Source organism: Sturnira hondurensis, unplaced genomic scaffold (assembly GCF_014824575.4).
Source record: "Sturnira hondurensis isolate 20B ecotype Veracruz unplaced genomic scaffold, ASM1482457v3 Scaffold0001872, whole genome shotgun sequence".
In the NCBI taxonomy this organism is placed as follows: Eukaryota; Metazoa; Chordata; class Mammalia; order Chiroptera; family Phyllostomidae; genus Sturnira; species Sturnira hondurensis.
This window is the reverse complement of record NW_028074503.1, coordinates 14,470,410-14,492,204: the sequence shown is the minus strand read 5'-3', so window position 1 is coordinate 14,492,204 and position 21,795 is coordinate 14,470,410. Positions and strand designations below refer to the sequence as shown.

Sequence of the window (21,795 nt, the reverse complement as noted above, 5' to 3'; positions counted from 1 at the left end):
GGCCAGAGCAAGCAAGTCTGAGACAGGCCCCCATGGGGGTGTAGGACTGCTGAGGTGAAGGTCCTGGAGCTCGATTCAGCGGTAGATGCCTGAAAGGGGGGCAGAGCAGGAGCACACAGCCTCACACTAAACACAGGCCCTGGTTCTCTACAAGGAGACTGTCCCCTCCACTGGGAAGGGCCCACCCCTATGCACACAGGGGCTCAACCAGGCCTCGAGTCCCACCCACCAGGGCCCAGCTGGTGTCTTGTCCTTGCTCCCAAAGGGGCCCATGTCCCAGGGCACAGATGCACCTCCCTCAGGCCCACTGAGAGCTGCCCATCCCCCTAGAGGAGATGGGTCAGTTCAGGGGTCAAGATGGTTTGGGCATGAAGGACATGACCAGCAGAGCCCACCTGGTTCACACTGCGCTCCTGCCCCTTTCCTAGGTGACGAGTTGTTTTGGTTTTGTCCGTACACGGAGCTGATCAAACACCCAGGGCCAGGTGCCCCAGCCCTGCTGGTGGGAGGAGCACTGTCTGGCCAGGGCCTCATGCGGGCTTCTCCTCAATGGCACAGGACAGAGCTGGGGGTTTCTGTAGATCATCTCTGGGAGGCGGGCCCAGTAGGGCCTCTGCCCCTGTCACCCCATCATGCAATGACTCACCTGCAACACCTGTTCATGTAGTAGGATCAGGATGCAGCCAAGAGCCCCATTCCTGGCAGGTAGAGTAAGTGCCACCTGCTGTCCCAGACAGGGGCCCCCTCAGGCAGGGGCCGCCAGAGGCCTGGGCAGAGGTGTCCTTGAAGGAGGGGAGATTCCACACCTGGAGGAGAAGTCAGCCCCAGGAGAGCCCCCCCCCCACCCAATGTGCAGAACAGAGAGCTCAGCTTCCTCCAGGAGAGGAGCAGGGTGGCGGGAACCCCACTGCCCAGCGAGGCCATGCTGTGCTCTAACTGAAACCCGCTCTCCCTTCCCTTGCCTCCGAGGCAATAGCTCTCTGACTCCAAGTTGCTAACCTCATCTCCTTTCTCCCATACATCTCCTGCCACTGCCACTTGCCCCAAACCCAATTAATCAGCTCTTTTATTCTTCTTGCGGTAGAAAGGGGGGGGAGCAGAGCCAAACCTAAACATCTATCTATTAATTGCATATTCAATATTAAACAGTGCAATGATCCTGAGTCAGCACTATCACCAAGCTAGTTTTTAAAAAAGCGAAAGTCAGTTTAAAATAATTTAATATCCATTAAATACTTCATCTGGGTGGAGGGGATGGGGAAGAGGTGAGCGTCAGAAGAGAGGAAAGGAATGGGAGCAGGAAGGGTCTGGAAGGCAGGGGTGGGAGAGGGAGCAGGAGGAATGCTGTGGGGACATTGAAGGGAAGAGGGGCAGGAGCAGGGAGAGGTAAGAGGCTGGGAAGAAAGGGGGGTGATGGGAGTGTACTGGGGGCACAGCTGGGAGGAGGAAGGAGGGGGTGGGAAAAGGAAGTGGCCCAGAGGGAGAGGCTGGTTTTGCCCCACGCTGGCTCCCTTCATCCCAGCTCCGGAACCTGTTGCAGAGGTGATGCAGTGTCCCAAAGGCCCTGAGGACCTGGGACAAATGTGTCCTTAGGACCGTCCATCAGCCACACTCTAAGTGCACACCTAAGTGCTCAGGAGCAGCACAAAGAGATGTGTGTTCTGCTGAGGGTTTGGAGTGTAGAACCTTGGGCTGGGGGCCACTGATGTCACATCAGGATTCCAGCTTCTTGTTCCAAATCCCATGCTTCTAGAAGCATCCCATGGCCACGTCAGCCTGCAGACACACAGGAGGAGTCCGGGACAGACAGGCGTGGGGGTGTGTTGGCAGAAGTTCTTTGTGGGGTGGAGGGGGGCAGCGTTTTGACTCTCAGGGCTGTGGTCTCTCATGAATTGCAAACTGATGCCAACAGGCTGTTGTCCTATTCGGAACGGTGTCGGGGACTCAGTTCTTTTTTCTATGAGTGGGCTTGGCTCCAACCTTACTGCCAGAGAGGCGGGCGTGGAGATGAGGGATCTGTATTGCGCTGAATGTAAGGGAGAGGGGCAGGCTGGGTGCTTGGCTGGGGCTCCCCAGAAAGACTGCAGAACAGCAGTCCTTGTGCTGGGCCTGGCATCCAGTTCTGTCTCTGCCTGGTACCCCCCGCTGGGCCTCCACTCCTTGTCCACTGATGGGCGGGGTCGCTGCCCAGTAAAGCCGCTGTTTACAGATCTCCCACTGAGAGCTAAGGTTTTACACAAAATGTTCCGTCCACTGAACAACTTCAGGAGGTAGAAGTTATTGGCCCCACTTAAAGGGGCAAACCAAGTCACAGAGAAGCTGCCTACCTTGTTCTAACTCACACAGCGAGAGGACAGCAGAGCCAGAATGCAAACCCTTGCCTGTCAGTCACCCTCACCAGGTTCTGCATTTCTGACTCCTGGGATGGTCACTCTGACTCGGGGCAGTGAGAAGATGCCACAGGCATTTGGTGTGCCTCTAGGCCTATTTTAAAGGCAACTGAAGGTAGAGGAGCAGGGTCCCAGATGAGGGAGGCAAGACCAGGCTGGACAAGGAGATCAGAGAAGAGAGACCTCATTTTGGCCTGAAACAAGCAGGGAGGGCTTGCTGGAGGAAGTGTGAATTGGACCAAAAGGTGTAGACTTGGATGGAGGCAGTGAGGGCTAGTAAAAATAAGGCATTCTATACAAGGCTGGGGGTTGGGCATGCCTCCATCAGAAACAGGAGCCACTGATCCTGACTGGGGGTGAAGGGGGGGGCGAGACAGAGAGAGGGTATCCCAGCTGTAACGTCCTCAGGCAGGAAGAGAAGAGACAGCCCTTGTGACCACCACAAAGAGCCAAGTCTCCAGCTAGGCAGGGAAAGAAAATCGAAACAGAAAGAGCCTCCCTCTGCAAGGAGGACCCAGTTAATTTCACAGAGCTCGTGGGAGCAAGTTGTATTTAAACTCAGAGTCACCCCTAAATAAGCAATCCAGTTCATTAGCCAGGCGAGTGAGGCAGGCTGGGAACTGAAATGGTGGAAGGTGGAGGACTGAGGGTATGCCCTGCCCCAGCCATCTCAGAGGTAAGGACACTCCCTAGGGCATGCACTGTGTTGTCCTTTGCCTCCAAAAGCAGAGGTACCAGCCCCGAGAACTGGTTCATGGTCAGCATTTGAATTGGCTCTCCATGGCAGCAGGGGCCCTGCAGCCTCTCGGTTTTACCCTGGGTGGGTACCCACAGGTGCTGTTGTGCAGGCCACACCCCCCTTGCCATCCTCCCTGGTGTCGGAACAAGGCCCTGACCAGATGAGGCTCCTGCAGCCCGGTCGTGTGGGTTCCTTTCAGACAGTCAGACGCCAAGCGTTTGGAGTCCCCCGCACTGAACTGGAAAAGGCGGACACTGGGAGTGTGGTCACCTGCCTCGAAGGGCCCAAAAAGGTCAGCAGATGGGTAGGGGACCTTGAGGAGGGACGCACTGGCAGAGGCTGATCCCGCCTCACCCCACCCCAACCACGGCTAGACCCACAGCAGCAGAAGCAGCTGCCTCCTTGAGTCCTGGAGAGCCACGCCCTTCCTCTTCCAGTAACAAGCTACGAGCTAGGAGGGTTGGCCTTGCCTCATCTCCGCTGTGTCTGCAATCACACACCTTTCATACCACCATCACTCTCACCGACATGCCGATGCCCACACTGACAAAGGCACCCCAGACACACACACAACTTCACACACACTCCTGGTAAATGTGCTCCCTGGGGACACAGTGGCTGGGGGTGGGGCACCGACTGGGGCCACCAGGATTTACCTCATCACCATGAAATGATAGGAAAAAAAGAAACAAAACACCTAGCCAGACGGCTGATTTAGGAGTTGATGTTAGAAACCAAGATGGCTCAGGAAGGAGTCTGGGGAAACAGGGGATTCGAGATTGCCAAGGGGCCGCTCCACTGGAAGGGGCAGGTGTGACACTGGAGAGGAACAGTCTTCCAGGGTCTGCCTCCACAGGACCCAGAGCTGGAACCCGAACAGGCACAGACACACCCCATCCCATTCCAGGGCCCTTGGCTGTGAGGCGTAAGGCCTGAGCAGGGCGGGGGTGGTCATGGCCTCTCAGTGATGGGGGACCCTTCGAATTCCCTCCCCAGCCCCTCCCGGTGCATTTTCATGAAGAGACTTCTGTCAGGCGGAGGGAGGAGAGGCAAAGGGGACGGCCGAGACTGCACTAACAGGAGCCTCTGGATGCAGGCCCGTGATGGCCGAAAGGCCTTGGCTGGACACAGATGGGAGGACTGAGCTCCCGTTGTTCCCCATGCTGGCTGATGGGCCTGGGGAAGGCCCAGGATAGGTCAAGGGGCGAGACCCTGAGCTCCAGCCGTGAAAGGGGCCCTGGAGAAGTAGCTGCAGTAAGCTACTCTCTGGGGACAGCCAGGGAAGCTTCTGGAAGGAGGAGGAACCTCTTTTATGTCTCCTGAAGTCCTTCAAAATCACCTAGGGCTTCCATTCCCTGCTGCCTCCCATTTCCAGACCTGGGACTCTTCCCCACCAGCCCCTGCTCTCTGCCCTCCTGTCTATCTCCAGCAGGACCTGGGCAGGGCCAAGAAGACATGGGAGGGCTGGGAGCAGGTGTGAGTCATTCCTTTCCACGTGGGTCCCCAAGGCAAGTGTGGGCCCAGTCACTTAGCCAAGCAGCGTCCCTGCAGCCTTTTGCTGCCCCATTCATTTAATGGCATCTTCAGGGCACCCGTCCCCCCTCACAGTGGCCAGCACTAGTGTGGCAGCAGAGTCCTGCTGGGCTAGCTAATGAGGTTGGACACCGTGCCTGTGACCGTCGTTCCAAGGTCCTCCCGAGGCCACGTTGCTCGCCATAAAACCGTGGCGGATTCCGTCCTCCTGGCCCCTCCACCATCTGTAGCCCCATTGGTTCCTGCAGCTTTTAAAATCCTATTAAGTTCCTCATTTCTTCTCTGAGCATTGTTTTCTTTGCAGGCACAGACCAGGCACTGTCTGGGAGGCCTTCCAGGGGCCGCTGGGGACCAGCCAATGGCTTTGGGCCCTGGGGACAGCTGTCTGCTCCTGCCACGTCCTGGGGACCCAGGAGCCTATGGTCACACTGTTCGCCCCAGATGCTGGGTCTCCCAATTCTGGACTTTTCTAGCTTTTTAGTCCCATACTCTAGGGAGGCAATTTAGTGAGCGAGCATTTAGATGAAATGGATGTGTCGGCCAATCCCACTTTATGAAAATTCAATACACAGAACTTTCAATTTTTCTCTCTTAAAAGGCAACAAATGACTTACTTCACAAAAGCTTCTGGGTGAACAGGAAGCCCTCAGGGCCCAGCTAGGAAGCCTTAAGCCCAGTGGGAGGGATACACTAAAACATAAAGCTGAAGACCACGGTGCACTGAAGATTAATCTGAAATCACACTGGACAGCAGGAATTAAAGTTTACTTTGACTGACACCAGTGCAGGGAGAAGGGTGGGGAAGGTGTGAGGAAAGGCATGAAGGCAAGTGCACGCTCCCTGTAGGACGCCCTGGGCGAGGTTCCCCTGGCTCGTGGGGTGTGGGTGGGCAGGGGCTCAGGCCCAAAGAACACTCGTTTGTCCTTCCAACCAAGTTCCACTTCAGGAGTCCAACCACACTGTGCCCTAGACCCTCCCCTGAGAGGCCCCAGCATGAGCAGCGCTAACTCCATCCCAGCACAGAGGGTGCCACCCTGGGCTGAGAAGGGGTCCAGTGACTGAGGCCCCAAAGCAGCTGCCTAAAGGGAAAGGAGTCTTCATCTAAGAGCAGAAAATACCCCATTGTCACCCGCCCCTCCTTTTGTGTCCCCACAGAAGCCCCTGGAAGCTGGGCACTGTGCAGACTCCACTGTGGGCACCTGTGTGAATGTGTATGTGTTGGGGTACATTTCCACTTCACCCCCAATCAGACCTTGCAGACCCCCAACATCCTCAACTCATCCAGACAGTGACATCCCCATTCTCCCCTCCCACAGCTGTGGCTGGGCCCAGGGGCCCCTGGCAAGAGGTCGTGTCCAACCTTTGGCTGCGGCACAGCTAACTGCCCTCTTGGCCAGGACATGGCCAGGACATCAGCCTGGGACGGCCCCAGGCATCCTCATGCCCACCCTCCCCCATGAATCTGCCTCTCACCCAGCCCCTCCTGTTCTTAAAAACTATCAAGAAGGAAAGCAACTCCACCTCCTTCTTCAGAGCTGGGGACCCTGTTTATCAACCTGTCCTCCCCTATTTCCACTGGAATTTCTCAAGCTGCAGATTGTAATGTTTTCCCTTGAACACCAACCCCAAAGCCATATTGGAGCAGATCTTCCCTGTACATGAATCCCTGCTTTGTTTGGGACCAATCATTAAGAAAAGCCCTGACCGGGCACGGGGGGCCGGGGGGCGGGGGGAGAAAAAAAAAGAAAAGCCATGACCTAGGATTCGGCTTGGGAAGTCCGTTTCAGACAAAAGGCAGCACAGCCCAGAAGCTGCAGGTGCTCAGAGAACAGCCTGGGGCAGGGCGGCCGAAGGTCAAGGTAGGCCCCAAGCAGGCGATCAAGTTTAGGGAGGGGCTGAAGCACCGGACTACTCATCAGCAGGCTGAGTGGCTCACCTAGGGCTTGACTTCTCTGATGGGGGGGAAGTCCTTCCACATTTCTGGGCACCATTCCTCCTGCTTTTGTTTAGGCGTTTGCATCCATAGGACTCCCTAGATCACAGTGCCAGGCTCCCCTGCCCTGCGGGTTTTATTCTCCACAATCCATGTCCTTTCTGACTTAAAACTTAAAAGCACCTGTCCCTTTTCTTTCCCAATCGCTGTCTAAAAATTTTTTTAAATCCATGAAGCTTCTGTAGGTTACACAACTGAACTGAAACAACAGCTGCGTGAAGACAGGTCTTCGTGGTAGGAAGCGGGTGGCTGGTGGGAAGGGACCCTAGGGAGCCCCGGTGGAGGCGCTCGTGGGGCAAACACATTATAAATAGCTCATAGCTCCTGCCATAGGTGCGAAATTATAATTAACTGCAAACCTGCTGAGTTTAATGGACTTTCCATTCTCAGCTGGGGGAAGGGGGTGTTGATTGATCTGCATTTTGGTTTTGAGGTTTTTAAAATCCATTCGGCAAGTTAAGTTGAGATCCTACGCTCCTTGCCAAATTCCCTCCGGCCCCGGCTAATTTAGCAAAGGATTGTTTCAGGGGAAATGGGATATTAATCATTGCAAATGGGCTCCTGGATGATATTTAAGAGCTGCCTCCTGTGTGCCCAGGCTGAAGGAGCTGATGACAGGAATAGGAATGACAGAGAGAGGGGGCCATGGCCCGCTGGCTCCCACCCGGTCGCTGCTCCCGTGGTGCCCCATTGCCACACGGTGGGCCCGCAGGAGCAAGAGCCCCACTGCCTTGAGAGATGGGCAAGATGAGCGTGAGCTCGCTCGGCGCTGTGCTAAGTGGGGCCTGATGAGGGCGCTGTTTCTCCTGTGCCCCGCTGGTCCCCGCTCACTTCACTTAGAACAGCCTGACAACCACCTGGGAGTTGTGAGGTTGTGCAGGGAGCATGGTGGGGGGAGGCTGGGAGAAATAGCACAAATCAGGGAGATCAGAACAGGTAACACCTGCTTGGCCTTCAGAGGGGAAAGAATCTGAGAGGAAGGGTCAAGCTTCCCTGGTGGGAAAGCAACCTGAGCCAAGGCAAGTTGGGAGGGTCCCAAGAGGCCAGAACAAGGGTCTACTTTGGGATGAGAGTAAGATATGGAAGCACTGATTTCCAAAATGTGCTTTAAATTGATGCATTTAAGCGAAGGGAAGCCCTCAAAAGTTTTGGGGCAGGGAGTGGCATAAGAGTGGCAATTTGGAAACAGTGTCTAGGGACGCTCAGCAAGGTGGGGAGGGCGCCAGAGCAGGCCAGCGCTGGGTCACCCCCAGATGCTCCGACCACAAGCATCCCACCCTTTCCACAGTGATGCTTGCCACCTCCTGTTGCAGAGGGGATGATGACACCCCCTTTGGAGCTGTGGAGGTGGAATGCAGTCGGTGAAAGATGGAGTCCTCCCTGACCACAGCTGCTGCAGTTATTTTATTCTCAAATGCAGTCCATGAACAAATAGAGGAGGTGACAGGGGTGAGGACCTCTGACAAGGTGTGACCAACAAAGTGCAAATGAAAATCATACTGCCAGAGCTGTATTGAATGTGTGCATTAGGTGGGACAAGGAAGGCTTCCTGGAGGAGGTGATTATTGGAATGACAGGTTTACTAAGAGGTAGCATCTGGGCTAAGTGTCACAGGCAAAGACATGAAAACAAACAAGAAAGGCAAATGTTTGGCATCTTGAATGCTTTTTTAATAATGTAGAAGAATGGACTTGGCTGGCGAGGAGGGGCCACTCTTTGGAAGACTCAGATTAGGTGTACTTGGGTCTCTTTGCTCCTCAAATTCCAGGGCATGCACACCTACGCACACACAATGTCTGAGTCTGGGATAGCTTGTCTCTTCTCACCCTTCAGTCCAAGTTCACCAGGCCTGCCCCAGAGCCTGGTTCTATGTGCTACTGCCCAGCCCTCCCGCTGCCTTTCCTGCCGTTAGGGAGCCCTGGTCCCTGCCCCTCCCAGCCCAGCACAGTGCACATGGGATACAGGTGAGGCTGCAGCAGCGACTGCTAACAACAAACTAGGGCTCTGGAAGGAAGAGGGGTAGAGACTGGAGGCCCTCAATCCTTCCATGAAGTCACCCAGAGCCTCCAGCAAGAGCGCCTGGAGCCCCGGGACTGCCCTGCAATGCTGACCGAGCAGCAACCCCACTGGATGGAGAGGGAAACAAGAGAAGAGAATTGCCCAAGACCATACAGCCGGTAGTCAGCCCACACCTCAGCTTCTCTGTGCAGACCTCCAGGCCTTGCTGCCTCCCCACAGGTCTGTGCTGGGGTGCTGGGGCACAGAGAAAGCTCGCCCAGTGTCGCCACCTCCCACTAGACTTCAGGATGGGCTCTCAGCTTCTCGTGGATCGCACCTGTGCCCTTTGAGAATGGGGAGGAAGGTGAACAGGGGACTCAGGGTGTGCCTATCTGCGGTCCGCCTGAGTGTGTAGGGTCAGCTGGGAGGAGCAGGTGGAAAAAGTCCCTGTCTGCTCAGCAGAGGAGAACCCACCTGGGTGCTCAGGGCCTTGTCTGTCTGAGCCTGGGAAGGAGAAAGGCTTTACAAAGGCTAGAGGTCAGCAGGAACCAGCTAGCATGGGTTTTGTTCTTTGTTTGGGAGTCAGTTTGGGGGGGGGGCGGGCAGCATCATATCAGGCACAGACCCATGGCCCCACCATCACAGATACCACATCCCAACACTAGACACCTAGCCCAGGTGTGTTAGGAGACTTAAGGCTGAGACATAGCTGGCCAATTGGAGGGACTCAGAACTGCAGAGAGCTGACCGTGAGAGAGAGATGCATGGGGTTCCAGGAGGATGTTGTCAAACCTTTGCTGACATTCCAACCTAGAGAAGCATCCAGTCTGGTGGGGAGGTCAGGTGGGGAGTTCCAGCCTCGTGGGTTACCACCTGAGCAGTGGAGACAGTGAGCCCCAGCTGGCAGCGGGGGCGAGCCACACAGGCCAGGGCAGACAGGGAAGGCTTTCTAGAGGAGGCTGCCTGTTGGACTGGATTCGGCCCGAGAAGCCAGTGAGACAGGAAAGCAGGACCCAAGGCACAGAGCCTCTCTGGGGAAGATGAGGAGACCAGCTGGCCTGAGGAGAGGGTTCCAAAGAGTGCCCGGCTGAAGAGTTGGTGGTTTTCTGGAAGATGGTGGGGAGTCCTGGGGACTATGGAGGAGGTTGGTGTGTGATGGAAGCTGGACCTGCTAAGGCTGGCCACCCACAGGGAGGATGGGACAGGGTGTCATGGAGACCAAGGAGAGACCTACGCAGCCTCCAGCTATGAGAGGATGGGCAGGGGCCATGGGAATTAAACCATAAACTCAAGAACCCTGTTGTCACCATGACAAAGCCCCAAACCACCCCTGCTCTGCCCGATACTTGCTGCCTTCACACCTCCCAGTACACAGCCACTTTCAGACAGAGCCCACCCTTGGACAGTCCTCTCTGACACTTTCTGGCTTCCCAGCTCCACGTGGTCAGGGCCCTCATTAGGGTCCACCCTGCTGGCATGCTTTCTCCAGTGGCTCCTCACTGGCCTTCCCAACTCAGAAGCTCCTTCCTACTCTCTGTCTGAGCCACAAAGTTAGGCGGTTGCTATCAGTTTCTCATCTCTTCAAGAAACCGTGCCCTTCTTCAGGGCAGGCACACAGCCCTCCACAGACCCTGGCCGAGCCCCGGGTCCCCCCTCGGTGCTGGCACCATAAGGCTAGCCTCCCACTTCTGCCTCTAAGTGGGAACCTTCTCCGCCAGCGTACAAACAGCCCCCTCTTTTGTCTCCCCAACCCCTCCAAAGTCAAGCACACAGGCAGGGGGTGGCGGTGGGCAGCGGGGAGGGTACCACTGACATTGGCATTCTCCTTGCAGTGCATCTTAATAATTTAATGGCTATTAGCAGGGCCGCAGTGGTGGTGGGGGAGGGGGGCACAGGGGGAAGATTTATAGAGAGAATTCACTCCAGGTTGGGGTTTTGTCTTCCTCTGTTTTCCTGGCATTTATCATGCATGTTTTAATTTGGATCGGAGAGTTGCTACCATCTGGCCATTATCGCAAAGAAATATTCATTTTCACTGAGTGACACAGGCTCCATTCATCATGGAGTACGCTGATGGCCCCTCCAGTGTGGGGCTCCGCTTTCTCCTTCATTTGGAATGAACCTTGAGCTAGGAGCAGGTCCCGCTGGCCAGGAGCGGAGGCACGAGGCAGGCAGCTGCCACTGACCTCCCAGCCAGGTGGGCGGGGAGTACTTTGGGGAAGGGCCAGGGTGGGAGTTGGGGGAGCAAGCTCTCTTCTGCCATCACAGCCCGTAACCTCTCTGGGGGCATGGGTTATTGGTGGCTCCCACAGTGTCACCTTCAGGGTGGTCCTTAGGCCAGACCGCAGAGATGGCAAAGGTGGCCCCTCTGCCTGGCCCCCGGGTCTCCAGCATCAGATAAACACCCTGAGCCTGTCTCACTGAGGGCGGAGTTTACTTAAACAATCTTTCCCTAACAAAATATCACTCTAGTGGTGTCATTTCAGGTCAGGGCTGCATGGGGGACAGAAGGGCCACCTCATTCTCCGCTCATTATGTTGTGGGAGCACCATCAGGGCTGGGCCTGTGGGAAGAGACTTGTCTGCCTCCAGCTGGAACATTTCCAGAGTGTCACCCTTGTCTCTACCCACAGCTCACCACAACATGCCATCAGGGGCCACTGAAGGCCTCTGGTCAGCAGTGGGCACAGGACCCAAGAATGAGCCTGGGAAACCAAGGGGGTGTTACAGAACATCCCTGGGTTCGGCTGAGCCCCACTTTAAACCTATTCGATAAGCAGGCATCCAGATCTACAAAATACAGAAAAAAGGAGAAAATCTCTTTTTATACATTTGAAATAGTGAGAAAGCACCCAGGCTTTGCTGAGCTCTACCGTGTCTGGTCCCCCCTCCCCCCCCAGCACGTGTGCACCTACACACACACACACACCCGAGGGGATTCAGACTCACAGCATGAAGATATCAGCTGAGAGTGTCACGACATTCCCCCCCCACGCCCCAGCATTAGACACTCCTAGGAGGAGAGTAAATTAGAGCCAGAAATGGCTTCATGAGGGAGATGTTTGATTTGCCAAAAAGGCAAAATCAGTCAGGAGGCCTTTCAGTTACAGAGGTTCCAAGTCCCCAGGTCCTGGCCGGAGTCCAGGAGCCAACCGACTTCCCAGTTTCTGTCCTGGAAACAGTGGCCAGACTCTGAAATCTGACCTCCACTGGGACCCAACCTAGATTTGGCCAAGACCCAGGAGGCTGTGCTGAGGGGTAACAGAGTCCAAGGGGAGGCCCAATGGGGAGGCCCATGAGAGCTCTGTGGACCCTTCCCCAGGAGAGAGGAAAGCCACCGGCATCCTAAGCGTTGACAGAGCACTCCACACCCAGAACTTACAGGCACACCGCCAGGATTCTGGGCTACGGGGGAGTACAGTCTGTCTGGGGCTGGGGCGAGAGCAATGCAGCCACTGGGAACCAGGAAAAGACCTGAATCAAAGCACTGACTCATCCACGACTGAGGGCCATGAGGTGTGGTGCAGGAAACCAACTGACCTTAAAGGCCCCCTGCAAGGGCCAGGTCCTTCCCTGGGTCCCTGCGTGTCTTCCCCTGCCTCCATTGTATAGATGAGGCAACTGAGGCGCAGAGGTTAACTAGCTGGGGTCATCAGCCTGTGGCAGTGGGTACATCTGGGAAGAAACCCAGGCCCTTCTGATTCCCAGCAGGAGGCTGTGGGTCTGGAAAAAACATGGGGGACTTGGAGTAAGAGGTGCCTTTGGTGTCTCAATTGGATACCGTGGGAACAGCGAACTTCTAGGCCGCAGGACGTGCCTGNGTGTCTTCCCCTGCCTCCATTGTATAGATGAGGCAACTGAGGCGCAGAGGTTAACTAGCTGGGGTCATCAGCCTGTGGCAGTGGGTACATCTGGGAAGAAACCCAGGCCCTTCTGATTCCCAGCAGGAGGCTGTGGGTCTGGAAAAAACATGGGGGACTTGGAGTAAGAGGTGCCTTTGGTATCTCAATTGGATACCGTGGGAGCAGCGAACTTCTAGGCCGCAGGACGTGCCTGCCTATCCTCACACTCTGGTTTTTGGTCTAGCACTTAGCGAACTGAAGTAGCTGCCCTCCGCCCGACCCCTCCTCCCTGCTCTGGCAGCCCGCAGTGGTGCTGGGGTCCCCACTTCCCTGCGGAGCAGCAAAGGGCCCTCCCCTGCCCGCCAGGAATGTGGCGCCGCCCCCTCCTCCCTCGGAATTTGTGCCCTGACACCAGCAGCTCTGAAACATCTGCTCCTCAGTCCGGGACCCGCAATTTGAATAAATTACCCCGATGTGGCGGCAGCCTGTTATTAATGGCTAGAGTTTTATGAAATGCTTTAGTTAATAACACTGTGGCCTGGCGCTGCGCTTCTCCCAGATATTTTTACATTTCGCCTCTTTCTTTCCTCTTGCCTCCCTCCACCCTACAGCCACCTCTGGGGCTCAGATCTCTGGCCAGAATCTTTCCCCTGCCATCCCCTCCCCTTGTCTTTCTGGCTCCACCCAGAACCTGGGGACCCCCTGTGCCCCGTGCCGTTTGTCCCAGCAGCTCGGTCAAACCGCATCCGTCCTAAGCGGTTCACGTGAACCCACCACAGCTCCGTCCACCTCAAGGCCTAAGGGAAGAGGGGACAGCAGCAGAAAACACTGTCTCCCAGCCCTGGTCCTGCAACCCTCACCCTATTGCAGAGGCTTGGCTGCTTTGCGGGACCCTACAGAAGCCTGGGTAACCGACCCCACCTCTCCATAGTCAGGCCGATAGTGACTGCAGCTCCGGAGAGGCCAACGCTTCTCTCTTTACTCGAGGCCCCTGGCTCCTCATTCTTTTGTTGGTTTGCGCCTGGGGCACCACACCCCTCCTGCATGAAGCCCTCCCAGGTTACTTTCAGTGCCTTCATCGGACTCATTCTACACGCCCAGACACACTCCTTCTCTGCTGTCCTCTGGCCTCGGTCGTTTCTCCCCACAGCCTGCCAGCCTGCCTTTCCATGGAACCCCCTGGGGCTGGGCCAGCCCTTCCAGAATATCCCAGAATTGATTAACAGTAGGTTCTCATACAGTGGCTTACTTCAAAAAAGCTCGTGTGTCTGTGTGGGTGAGCCTTCTGCAAAGCCCCGGCTCACTTCCTGAAAGGGAGAAAAGTGGGCCACGTGGTGGGTGGGTTTGTTCACTGGGACATCAGAAATCACTGAGGTGTGAATAGGTAGCCAGTGCAGTCGCGTCTTCAATCTGTTCCTTAAAATGTAGACCACAGTCACGGTCAAGAAGTGCGGAGAGACAGGCTCCTTGCAAGTTCAGCCCACAGCCAAGGAAGCAGAGGGTCCAGGCCTGGCAGGGTGGGCGGTGGGCCAGGGGAGCCTTCTCCAGAGCCTCCTCAGGGAGCTAGCTCTCTGGGACGGGCTGGGGGGCCTGCCACCAGGGAGCTCCAGTGTCTGGGAGCAGGAGAGGGTGCGCCTGTGGGAGGGATGGGCTGCAGGAAGGCGGGATGCCCTATAGGCTGGAGGCCAGACGCCAGTCTCTGCTCCATGAGGGGGTCCTTGTGAAGCCCTAAAGTCCAGACTCAGGGCTCTAGGAGGGGTCTTAGAGAAATGTCTGTGCTAGGGCCAAATTTAATTGTGTAGTTCCCTGTTCCTGGGGACCCAATGGTGACCCTGACACTGACTCTCAAGGGACAATGTGCCGCACCCCCTCCACACCCCCCGCCCTGCCCCATGGCACCCAGTCCTGAGGCTCCAGCAGACCGAGGCGCTCACCACTTCCCATTTGGCCTAACATTACTGTGGGGCTCTGCCTTCACTGAGAGCCCCACCATTATAACATAATTACTGCTGAAAATGACCTTTTAAATATATTTTAAATTCAAAATGTCTTTAAACCCTTCACTGAGCACCATTTTTCAATTTCAACGACTGTTTTCCTTTTGGGGGGTGGCACAGTCAGGAGTGGGGAGGGAGGGGGGAGGGCCCTCGGAGTGGATTTCAAATGTTAATCCCTCCCTGTGACAGAGAAGGCAGAGCAGGCCCAGGTGGTGCCTTGCAGGGGGCCTGGAGATGGGGGGTGGGGAGGAGGACACAGGACGGAGCAGCCAGCACTGCCCTTCCTCATAGCCTCAACGTCTGGGAGCCTCAGGCTCTGCGGGCACCTGCCCACGCCTCTGTCCCAGCCCCCACCCTTCAATGCCTTCACCCCAGGGTGACCGATAAAAGGAAGTACTAAGGACACTGGCAGTCTGGGCCAGCTCTGCATAGCCCTTCTCCCCCAGCTTTGCTCCCCTGTCTGGTCTCCTTCCAGACCCCCAGTGCCACACGATGTCCAGTTCCTGGCCTGCTCAGCACCCTCTAGGGGCCCCAGTTCCTGCAGGATGAGCCTCCCACCCACTCTGCTCCTACACACCTCCATTCCAGGGCCCCTTTGCCCCGACCTGGCTGCTGTGCCCTGTTTCTCCGACAGCCCGTGCCCCTTGCCACTTCTGACCACTATGTGACAGTGACCATCCCCAAGGAGAACAGACAAGGTAGAAGAGGGTGGTCTGCTCTTGGCCACAGCTGCCCCCGGCCCTGCTCTCCCAAAGGTCCAACCTACATCCACCCTGTCTCCACCCGCAACCTCTAGGGAGGCCTGCTGCACCTCCCATCGGGAATGGCTCGTCCCTCTCTGCCGTGTCCCTCCCTCCCACTCACCACCTCCAGGAGACCTGGGCTGGGGAGTCCTGTGCTGCCCAGTGCCACCGCAGCACTTTCCTGATGTGGTCCTCGCCTGTGTCCTCCCTCAGAGGTGTTCTCACAGCTGCCTCCCCATTAGAAGGGGCACCCAGAGGTTTGAGCTTGTCCCTGGCTGCTCACCTGGGCGATCATAAGCACTCACCTGCTCACAAGGGTGGGTGCTTGCCTCAGTGACAAGACAACAGAGGCAGTGTGAGGCCCTCTAACCCTTTATGCAAGGGGTTACTTTTGTGGGGCTCCAGTCCTGTCACTGATACTAATACTGACAGGAACTGCACTCTCCCTCTGCAGTGGGGACTTAGCCACCCTCAGCAGTGGGAGTAGTAGGGGCAGGGTTGGGGCAGGGGTTCTGCTATTGTGGGGGTGTTAGGTGGGTAACTCCATCCAGGAAGGAGTGGTCAGTGGGCATCAGAGAGTTCTCCCAGTGTCTTCTTGGGACTCTTCTTACAATGGCCAAATTGCCATAGCATCCAACTTGTTCACTGTGAAAGTCAACATACATTCCACAGTCAAATGGATATGGGTACTGTCCAACCCACTGGATCACCTGAGTGTCCATAGTTTTGAAAGACCCCTGCCCTGAGCCATGGAAACCAGGACCCTGTGCTGCCCAACCTTGATTGAGGTTTGGGGTATGGCAGCTCCTTGGCTTCCCACAAAAGAGCTCAGGACATGAGGGAGGGGAGACAGGATACAGGCTTCCAGAGCTAAGAAGAGGGGGCCATAGGGATGGTGCGATGAGGTGGCATCCATGACCTAGCTGTGAGCTCAAGTTCCATCTCCGAGCCCTTGCTGCCGCCCAGCAGGGTTCTGAGAAAGGTGGTTGGTGGCAGGTGGATGAGCCCAGAGTGAAATGATGAGACTTGTGCAGAGAATGAAGTGCTAGAAGGGCACAGCAAGGAGCTGGGGGGGCGGGGGGAACACCAGCCACCATGCTGACCAAGGCATTCCACAGACCACCTTGACACTCTGTACCCAAGCTCAGGAATCCACAGTGTTTTCCTGTTTCCTTTGACTGCTTTTCTAGAGTCCCCTCAGTTTGGCCCCAGCTGTCCATTCCCTCCATCATGACCACAGGGCAGGCATGGGGTTACTTAGGAACAGCCAGTATGCAGAGTTCTAATGCAACCTACCTTGTGTTCAGAATAGAGGAGGTGATGGTTCTACTTGTACTGATGATATCACTTGTAAATCCAATTTACAAATGAGGGACTTGAGGTTCAAAAGGACTAAATTACTCACCCACAGCCACACAAAAATTAGATGGTAATACTTAGATTGGAACCCCAATGTGACTCTGAGATCTTAAGTCTTAGCCCCTCTTTTCTTCATTCCTTCTCTAAATCCTGCCAAGCCACCAAGCCCAACTTATAGCCTTCCTCCTCCAGAAAGCCTCTCGGGACTGCACCAGCCCTCCCTGTCCTCTCCCAGCCTCCACACAATCCTTTTTGTGTGTGTGAGTGTGTGTGTGTCTGTGCTCCTCAGTAAGGTCATAAGTTCCCTGAGGGTCAGAGAGTAGACCCAGCCCCCATACCTTCCTGCAGCTCCTCCCCAGAAACAGGCCCTAGTGGAGGGACCGGGGCAGGTCCACATTCCTATACTAACAGCCTGTCTCCTCCTCTGCCTGTCATGGCCTGGAGTAGGCGGGAGTTCTGGACAGTAGTGGGAAGGCCAGCAGAACAGGAAGAAGGTGGAAGGCACACCACTCCTGAGACATACATGCTCCACGATGTATAGTAACAGAGTATGCACCATTTCCCATACTGTCATAAAAATCATATTTATAATATCAATTAAATGCTCATGACTTAAATCATTTATAATAGAGATACAGCCACTCAATGAACCATTAGCAGAGTCAGCGACTTCTCACTCTTAGCAGGGTCTGACAGAGAGTGATAGATGGGAGGAGGGCTGGCACAGAGCAGGAGTATGTCATTCTCCGGAACCCATCCCGCACCCCGGAGGTGCAACTCTGGAGAGGCCGAGCTGGGAGAAACCATGTGGTCATTTGGTCCAACTCCCTGCCCTACATGAGGCAGCCCTCAGTGCCCTGAAATGGAGTGAGAATGCCTGTCCTCAGGGCTCTTTCCAATGCTAGCCCTCGGGGCTGTGAGAGACAGCCACCTTTGCCCTCTGGGAGTGCTGCGCTGGGTGCTATGCTGGGATGCAGGATGAAACGCAGCAAGCAATCAATGTACATCTACCAGTGCAAGGAAACAGTGCCTGTCTCTGCCTTCTTGTGGAATCAAGTCTGATGGAGGACAGAGAGGAAGAATCGGGCAGACCTCTGGACTCCCTGTAGCCCCACCCTATGGCACTTGCACCCTGCTGAGGAGTCAGATGCCTGGGTCAGAGTACAGAGGGCTGAGCAGACTCAGGGGGTACCAGTGACTGAGTTGTGTGGCTTTGAGGCAGAGGAGACTCCCCCCACCCCCTTTCTCATGAACCTGACTAGTACCTACTCCTCATGGGAGATCTGCTAGCCCCATTCCCTGGGCTTCCAGGGGCCCCACCCTCACGAACCCTAGTGGCTCAGCTCTGCCAAGGTCCAGGTAGAATCCAAGACAGACAGAGTTGTGTGGCTCTGGGGTAGGGGACACTTTCTCCACATTATCCCAAGCCTGACTGGCACCTCCCCCTCACAGGAGATCCACTGGTCCCATTCTCCTGACTCCCATCGGTCCAGCCCTGCTGAGATAGGGCTCCTGGCAGGATCTGAGACAGACTGAGTTGTGTGGCTCTAGGACAGGGGCCATTTTTCTTTCACACACCCAACCAATGCAGAATCCTCCCTTTACAGGGCACATCTTGGTCTGTTTGGGCTTAATAAACTCTGCTGGCCTCACCCTGATGACTCCCTGAGATCTTGGCCTACTGAAAGGTGTGTGAGGACCCAGTGAGTGGCAACTGGACTTGATATACCCTGGGACACTTGCCAAGGAGCCTCAGACCCAGGACTGGTATCAAGTTTGAATCTGTATCAGTCTGGTAAACACCACTTGCCCCTACGTGGTGACTCCCTGAGAACCTACCTCATGCAACTTGAGTACCACCAGAGGCTCTTTCAGTGGCTGAACCTAACAGGCAGCTAACAAGAAGAGGCAGATCTTTGGATGCCTTGGAAATTCGCTGACCTGCCCCCTGCCACAGTACTAATAAAAGCTGGCCTTGGTGTGCAGCTTGGTCCTTCCTGCTCACAGCCAGGCCCAACAGAGGCATCCACAGACTGTGGATTGCTTTGTAGCTCCAGACAGATTGCCCAGAGCCAGTCACAGGCAGCATCTGATACTGGTCTGCACCAGAGTCCCTTCCAAGAGGACCCAGAACCAACACACTAAGTAGCCATCTTCAGACAACAGCAGAGCAGGAGCCAATGAGCTTCACAAGCAGCATATACAAAGGCAGATCTTGAAAGGAACCAGACCCTGCTGAGGTGAATTCCACTTTGCATGGCATGTGTGCACAGTAGCTCATGAACTGAAGTATGGGTCAATCCTCACAGTCAGCCAGCCTGAGGGTCAACCCCATGTACAAACAAGCCAATATAAATCAAGACTCAACTACAACAGGGTGGGGGGGAAAATAACCCACATGGAAACATTCCTCAAGTACCCAGCTCAGGGGATCTGAGGAATCTACCTAATACATAGAAACAAACACAAAGAAGCAACCAAAGTGGGGTGACAAGGAAATATGCCCCAAATCAAAGCACAGGAGAAACACACCAGAAAAAGAGTTAAATGAAATAGAGGCAAGCAATTTACCAGATTCAGATTTCAAAATAATGATTATAAGGATACTCAAGGAATTTAGCGAGCACTTCAAAAAAGAGATAGAAAGCATTAAAAAGGACATAGAAACCATTAAAAAAAAGTACAAAATGAAGAATACAATACCTGAAATAATGAAGACTACACTAGAAGGAATCAATAGTAGGTTGATGAAGCAGAAGATCAAATCAGTGATTTGGAAGACAAGGTAGCAGAAAACACCCATCAGAGCAGCAAAAAATAATAATAATTTTTAAAAATTAGGCTAGTTTAAGCCCTGGCTGGTGTAGCTCAGTGGATTGAGCGCGGGCCTGCGAACCAGAGGATCACGGTTTGATTCCCAGTCAGGGCACATGCCCGGGTTGCAGGCCAGTTCCCAGCAGGGGACTCACGAGAGGCAACCATACATTGATATTTCTCTCCTTCTCTCCTTCCCTTCCCCTCTAAAGATAAATAAATAAAATCTTTAAAAAATTTAGGATAGTTTAAGGGACATTTTGGACAATATGAAGCATAACGATATTTGCATCATAAGGTTACTAGAAGGAGAAGAGAGTGAGCAAGGAATCAAAAACCTATTTGAAGAAATAATGACTGAAAACTTCCCAAACCTGGTGAAGAAAAAAAGATACTCAAGTCCAGGAAGTCCAGGGAGCCCCCAGCAAGATGAATCCAAGTAGGCCCACACCAAAACACATCATAACTAAAATGGCAAAGGTTACAAACCAAGGGAGAGTTTTAAAAACAGCAACAGGAAGACAGTTAGTTAACCGCAAGGAAGCTCTTATAAGACTGTCAGCTGATTTCTCAACAGAAATAGTTCAGGCCAGAAGGGACTAGCATAACATATTTAAAGTGATGAAAAGCAAGGACCTACATACAACCAAGACTACTGTATCCAGTACAGCTATCAATTAAAATTGGAGGAGAAATAAAGAACTTCTCAGACAAGAAAAACTAAAGGGGTTTGTTACCACCAGATCAGTATTACAAGAAATGTTAAAGGGTCTACTTGAAGAAGAAGAGGAAGAAGAAGGTGGAGTCGGAGGAGGAAGATGAGGATGAGGAGGGGAATATAGTTAAAAGAATAAAATGGCAATAAATATATACTTGTCAGATGGGAGTAAAAGACAGAAAACTGTACTTGAACAACAATTAAATAAAAAATATATACTTGTCAATAATCACTTTAAATGCAAATGGCTTAATCGCTCTAATCAAAGACATAGGGTAGCTGAATGGATACAAAAATAAGACCCATATACATGTTGTTTATAAACACCCACCTCAGAATAAAAGAGACACATAGAATAAAAGTAATGGGATGGAAATAGTTATTTAATGCAAACAGAAATGAAAAATAGCCCTGGCTTGTGTAGCTCAGTGGATTGAGCACGGGCTGTGAACCAAAGGGTCGCTAATCTGATTCCCAGTCAGGGCACATGCCTGGGTTGCAGGCCAAGTCCCCAGTGGGGGCCACATGAGAGGCAATCACACATTGATGTTTCTCTCCCTCTCTTTCTCCCTCTCTTCCCCTCTCTCTAAAAATAAATAAAATCTTTTAAAAAATAAAAAGAAAGAAATGAAAAATAGCTGGGGTCACCATATTTATTTCTGACAAAATAGATTTTGAAACAAAATAGTAAGAGACAAAGAAGCATATTCAAGGAGCAATCCAAAAAGAGGATATAAGCCTTGTAAGCATTTATGCACCCAACATTTGAGCACCTAAATACATAAAGCAAATCTTGACAGGCATAAAGGGAGAGGCTAACAATAATAGTCATAGTAGGGGATTTTAACACCTCATTGATGTCCATGGATAGATCTTCCAGACAGAAAGTCAAAGAGGAAACAGTGGCCTTAAATGACACATTAGATCAGATGGATTTAATTGATATCTTCAGAGCATTTCATCCCAAAGCAACAGAATATAAATTCTTTTCAAGTGCACATGGACTGTTTTCTAGGGTAGACTACATGTTAGGCCACAAAACAAGTCTCAAAAATTTTAAGAAGATTGGAATCATATCAAGCATCTCCTCTGACCACAGTGACATGAAACTAAAAATCAATCACAAGAAGAACACTGAAAAACACACAAAGGCATAGAGGCTAAATAACATGTTACTAAGCAATGAATGAATTGACAATGAGATCAAGGAAGAAATCAAAAGATAACTTGGAACAAATGAAAATGAGAACACAACAGCCCCAAATCTATGGAACACAGCAAAACAGTCCTAAGAAGAAAATTCACAGAAGTACAGTCCTACTTCAAGAAACAAGAAAAATCTCAAATGAACAATCTAACTTACCCTTAAAGGAACTAGGAAGAAAAACAAACAAAAATCAAAGTGAGTAGAAGGAAGGAAATAAAGATCAGAAATAAAGTAGATTCTAAAGAAATAATAGAAAAGATCAATGAAACCAAGAGCTTGTTCTTTGAAAAGATAAACAAGATTGACAAACCTTTAACCACAGTCATCAAGAAAAAAAGAGAGAGGACCCAAATAAATAAAATCAGAAGTGAAAGAGAAGTAACAACTGACACCAAAGAAACACAAAAGATTCTAAGAAAATATTATGAACAACTATATGCCAACAAATTGGACAGTGTGGACA

The 21,795-nt window shown here is 53.1% G+C and overlaps 1 protein-coding gene across 45 annotated transcripts in view; it reads left to right on the top strand.

Moving 5' to 3' along the window:
* CELF4 (CUGBP Elav-like family member 4) overlaps positions 1-21,795 on the top strand; it is a 292,825-nt gene that overhangs the window by 219,265 nt on the left and 51,765 nt on the right. The window lies entirely within an intron of this gene.